Raw genomic sequence first — 6,150 nt, 5'->3', positions numbered from 1 at the left:
GTTGGGATTTCTCCTGACTTGGCAACCCCAGTGCCATGCGGGACTTCATGACCGCATGCGACTACTGCCTTTCCGATTGTTCCGACGGTAGCCGCAGCTTCGGCGACGAGGACTGCGGCCCAAGTCGTGAATGTTTCCACGTCGATCTAGGGGGTCCCGGCGAAGGCAACCATCTTGGTATACCAGAAAACGGTGATCCCCCTAGGCCTGTGCCTCGCGTTGACATCCTTCGGGAGCTAGCTGTGGTCCCAGTCCCTGCAGGGGGTTAGGACACACAGCTTGAGCAAATCCACGAGATGCAGGCCAGGCTCGACGAGGGAGCAGGAACACTTGAGCCGTTCCACCGGGACATCGGGCAGGAATGGGCGGGCCAACCTCCGGCCGGAGAAGCACGTCATCTACCCCAGGGCCTCCAGCACCGCATCGCCGATGATGTCAGGGCAAGGCCGCCACCGGCTTCCAGTGGGGTCGGCTAGAACCGGGCTGTAGCGGCAATACTTCTCCGCGCGATGCCGGAGCCATCAACCACCGAGGGGCGGCGTATCCAGGGAGAGCTCAAGAATCTCCTGGAGGATGCCGCGGTCCGACAGGCCGAAAGCTCTGCCTCCCGAAGGCAGGGGTATCCCTCAGAACATCGCGCCGCGACTTCCCGATTCATGCGGGAAGCCTCGGTCCACACCGGGCACACGCGCAACACAGCGCCTGCGGCCCCGGGTCGCCTCGGCAACGAGCACCATCACCGCAACCGTCGAGCCCACCTCGACGAGAAGGTGCACCGAGGCTACCACCCCAGGCGTGGGGGACGCTACGATAGCGGGAAGGATAGGAGTCTCTCGCCCGAACCACCCGGTCCGCAGGCTTTCAGCCGGGCCATACGACGGGCGCCATTCCCGACCCGGTTCCGAACCCCGACTACTATCACAAAGTACTAGGGGGAGACGAGACCGGAACTGTGGCTCGCGGACTACCGACTGGCCTGCCACCTAGGTGGAACGGACGATGACAACCTCATCATCCGCAACCTCCCCCTGTTCCTCTCCGACACCGCTCGAGCCTGGCTGGAGCACCTGCCTCTGGGGCAGATCTCCAACTGGGACGACCTGGTCCAAGCCTTCGCCGGCAACTTCCAGGGCACGTACGTGCGCCCTGGGAACTCCTGTGATCTCTGAAGCTGCCGCCAGCAGCTAGGGGAGTCTCTCCGGGACTACATCCGGCGATTCTCGAAGCAGCGCACCGAGCTGCCCAACGTCACCGACTCGGATGTCATCGGCGCGTTCCTCACCGGCACCACCTGCCGCGACCTGGTGAGCAAGCTGGGCCGCAAGACCCCCACCAGGGCGAGCGAGCTGATGGACATCGCCACCAAGTTCGCCTCTAGCCAGGAGGCGGTTGAGGCCATCTTCCGGAAGGACAAGCAGCCCCAGGGCCACCCACCGGAAGATGTCCCTGAGGCGTCAACTCAGCGCGGCACCAAGAAGAAAGGAAAGAAGAAGTCGCAAGCGAAACGCGACGCCGCTGACGCGGACCTTGTTGCCGCCGCCAAGTACAAGAACCCTCGAAAACCTCCCGGAGGTGCCAATCTCTTCGACAAGATGCTCAAGGAGTCGTGCCCCTATCATCAGGGGCCCGTCAAGCACACCCTTGAGGAGTGCGCCATGCTTCGGCGCCACTTTCACAAGGCCGGGCCACCTGCGGAGGGTGGTAGGGCCCGCGACGACGATAAGAAGGAAGATCACAAGGCAGGGGAGTTCCCGAGGTCCATGACTACTTCATGATCTATGGTGGGCAAGTGGCGAAAGCCTCGGCTCGGCACCGCAAGCAAGAGCGTCGGGAGGTCTACTCGGTAAAGGTGGCGGTGCCAGTCTACCTAGACTGGTCCGACAAGCCCATCACCTTCGACCAGGGCGACCACCCCGACTGCGTGCCGAGCCTGGGGAAATACCCGCTCGTTGTCGACCCCGTCATCGGCAACGTCATGCTCACCAAGGTCCTCATGGACGGAGGCAGCAGCCTCAACATCATCTACGCCGAGACCCTCGGGCTCCTGCGGATCGATCTGTCCTCGGTCCGGGCAGGCGCTGCGCCTTTTCACGGGATCATCCCCGGGAAACACGTCCAGCCCCTCGAACAACTCGATCTACCCGTCTGCTTTGGGACACCCTCCAACTTCCGAAGGGAGACCCTCACGTTCGAGGTGGTCGGGTTTCGAGGAACCTACCACGCAGTGCTGGGGAGGCCATGCTACGCCAAGTTCATGGTCGTCCCCAACTACACCTACCTCAAGCTCAAGATGCCAGGCCCCAATGGGGTCATCACCGTTGGCCCCACATACCGACACGCGTACGAATGCGACGTGGAGTGCGTCGAGTACGCCGAGACCCTCGCCGAATCCGAGGCCCTCATCGCCGACCTAGAGAGCCTCTCCAAGGAGGCACCAGACGTGAAGCGCCACGCTGGCAACTTTGAGCCAGCGGAGACGGTTAAGTCCGTCCCTCTCGACCCCAGCAACGACGCCTCCAAGCAGATCCGGACCGGCTCCAAGCTCGACCCCAAATTGGAAGCAGTGCTCGTCGACTTTCTCCGCGCAAACGCCGACGTTTTCGCGTGGAGTCCCTCGGACATGCCCGGCATACCGAGGGATGTCGCCGAGCACTCGCTGGATATCCGAGCTGGAGCCCGACCCGTGAAGCAGCCTCTGCGCCGATTTGACGAAGAAAAGCGCAGAGCCATAGGCGAGGAGATCCACAAGCTAATGGCGGCGGGGTTCATCAAAGAGGTATTCCATCCCGAATGGCTTGCCAACCCTGTGCTTGTGAGAAAGAAAGGAGGGAAATGGCGGATGTGTGTAGACTACACTGGTCTAAACAAAGCATGTCCGAAAGTTCCCTACCCTCTGCCTCGCATCGATCAAATCGTGGATTCCACTGCTGGGTGCGAAACCCTGTCTTTCCTCGATGCCTACTCAGGGTATCACCAAATCAGGATGAAAGAGTCCGACCAGCTCGCGACTTCTTTCATCACACCTTTCGGCATGTACTGCTATGTTACCATGCCGTTTGGTTTGAGGAATGCGGGTGCGACATACCAAAGGTGCATGAACCACGTGTTCGGCGAACACATTGGTCGAACGGTCGAGGCTTACGTCGATGACATCGTAGTCAAGACGAGGAAAGCCTCCGACCTCCTTTCCGACCTTGAAGTGACATTCCGATGTCTCAAGGCGAAAGGCATAAAACTCAATCCTGAGAAGTGTGTCTTCGGGGTCCCCCGAGGCATGCTCTTGGGGTTCATCATCTCCGAGCGGGGCATCGAGGCCAACCCGGAGAAAATCGCGGCCATCACCAACATGGGGCCCATCAAGGACTTGAAAGGCGTACAGAGGGTCACGGGATGCCTTGCGGCTCTGAGCCGTTTCATCTCGCGCCTCGGCGAAAGAGGCCTGCCTCTGTACCGCCTCTTAAGAAAGGCCGAGTGCTTCACTTGGACCCCTGAGGCCGAGGAAGCCCTCGGGAACCTGAAGGCACTCCTCACGAACGCGCCCATCTTGGTGCCCCCCGCTGCTGGAGAAGCCCTCTTGATCTATGTTGCCGCTACCACTCAAGTGGTTAGCGCCGTGATCGTGGTTGAGAGACGAGAAGAGGGGCATGCATTGCCCGTCCAAAGGCCAGTCTACTTCATCAGTGAGGTACTGTCCAAGACCAAGATCGGCTACCCACAAATTCAGAAGCTGTTGTACGCAGTGATCCTGACGCGGCGGAAGTTGCGACACTACTTCGAGTCTCATCCGGTGACTGTGGTGTCATCTTTCCCCCTAGGGGAGATCATCCAGTGCCGAGAGGCCTCGGGTAGAATTGTAAAGTGGGCGGTGGAAATCGTGGGCGAGATGATCTCGTTCGCCCCTCGGAAGGCCATCAAGTCCCAAGTCTTGGCGGACTTTGTGGCTGAATGGGTCGACACCCAACTCCCAACAGCTCCGATCCAACCGGAACTCTGGACCATGTTTTTCGACGGGTCGCTGATGAAGACAGGAGCAGGCGCGGGCCTGCTCTTCATCTCGCCCCTCGGGAAGCACCTACGCTACGTGCTACGCCTCCACTTCCCGGCGTCCAACAATGTGGCCGAGTACGAGGCTCTGGTCAACGGGTTGCGCATCGCCATCGAGCTAGGGGTCCGATGCCTCGACGCTCGCGGTGACTCGCAGCTCGTCATTGACCAAGTCATGAAGAACTCCCACTGCCGCGACCCGAAGATGGAAGCCTACTGCGATGAGGTTTGGCGCCTGGAGGACAAGTTCCACGGGCTCGAGCTCAACCACATCGCCCGACAGAACAACGAGACTGCGGACGAGCTGGCTAAGATAGCCTCGGGGCGAACAACGGTTCCCCCGGACATCTTTTCCCGAGACATGCATCAACCATCCGTCAAGACCGACGACATGCCTGAGCCTGAGAAGGCCTCGGCCCAGCCCGAGGCACCCTCGGCCCCCGAAGATGAGGCACTGCACGTCGAGGAGGAGCGGAGCGGGGTCACGCCTAATCGAAACTGGCAGACCCCGTACCTGCAATATCTCCACCTAGGAGAGCTACCCCTCGACCGAGCCAAAGCTCGGCGGTTGGCGCGGCGCGCCAAGTCGTTCGTCTTGCTAGGGGACGGGAAGGAGCTCTACCACCGCAGCCCCTCAGGCATCCTCCAGCGATGCATATCCATCACCGAAGGCCAGGAGCTCTTACAAGAAATACACTCGGGGGCTTGCGGGCATCACGCGGCGCCCCGAGCCCTTGTTGGAAACGCCTTCCGATAAGGTTTCTACTGGCCGACCGCGGTGGCCGACGCCACTAGGATTGTCCGCACCTGCCAGGGGTGTCAATTCTACGCAAGGCAGACTCATCTGCCCGCTCAGGCTCTGCAGACCATACCCATCACCTGGTTGTTTGCTGTGTGGGGTCTGGACCTTGTTGGACCCTTGCAGAAGGCACCCGGGGGCTACACGCACCTGCTGGTCGCCATCGACAAATTCTCCAAGTGGATCGAGGTCCGACCCCTAAACAGCATCAGGTCCGAACAGGCGGTGGCGTTCTTCACCAACATCATCCATCGCTTTGGGGTCCCGAACTCCATCATCACCGACAACGGCACCCAGTTCACCGGCAGAAAGTTCCTGGACTTCTGCGAGGATCACCATATCCGGGTGGACTGGGCCGCCATGGCTCACCCCATGACGAATGGGCAAGTAGAGCGTGCCAACGGCATGATCCTGCAAGGACTCAAGCCGCGGATCTACAACGACCTCAACAAGTTCGGCAAGCGATGGATGAAGGAGCTCCCCTCGATGGTCTGGAGTCTGAGGACAACGCCGAGCCGAGCCATGGGCTTCACACCGTTCTTTCTAGTCTATGGGGCCGAGGCCATCTTGCCCACAGACTTAGAATACGGTTCCCCGAGGACGAGGGCCTACGATGACCAAAGCAATTGTCGGGGACCATAATTAGGGGTACCCTCAAGGCTCCTAATTCTCAGCTGGTAACCCCCATCAGCATAAAGCTGCAAAGGCCTGATGGGTGCGATTAAGTCAGGGATCAGTCCATTCGAGCGACTCGATCACGCCTCGCCCGAGCCTAGCCTCGGATAAGGGCAGCCGACCCCGGAGGATCTCCGTCTCGCTCGAGGCCCCCCTCCAGCGGCAAACATATTTCCGGCTCGCCCGAGGCCCTGTCTTTGCCAAGAAGCAACCCTGACCAAATCGCCGCACCGACCGACCAAATTGCAGGAGCATTTAATGCAAAGGTGGCCTGACACCTTTATCCTGACGCGCACCCCCCAGCCGACAGAGCCGAAGTGACCGTCATCACTCCGCCGCTCCACTGACCGGCCTGACAGAAAGACAGCGCCGCCTGCGCCGCTCCGACTGCGGTGCCACTTGACAGAGTGAGGCTGACAGGCAGTCAGGCCCGACCGCAGGCACCATAGGAAGCTCCGCTTCGCCCGACCCAGGGCTCGGACTCGGGCTAAGCCCCGGAAGATGGCGAACTCCGCTCCGCCTGACCCAGGGCTCGGACTCGGGCTAAGCCCCGGAAGACGGCGAACTCCGCTCCGCTCGACCCAGGGCTCGGACTCGGGCTAAGCCCAGGAAGACGGCGAACTCCGCTCCGC

The sequence above is a fragment of the Zea mays genome, chromosome 6 (genome assembly GCF_902167145.1).
Source record: "Zea mays cultivar B73 chromosome 6, Zm-B73-REFERENCE-NAM-5.0, whole genome shotgun sequence".
Classification (NCBI taxonomy): Eukaryota; Viridiplantae; Streptophyta; class Magnoliopsida; order Poales; family Poaceae; genus Zea; species Zea mays.
This window is presented reverse-complemented; position numbering follows the sequence as displayed.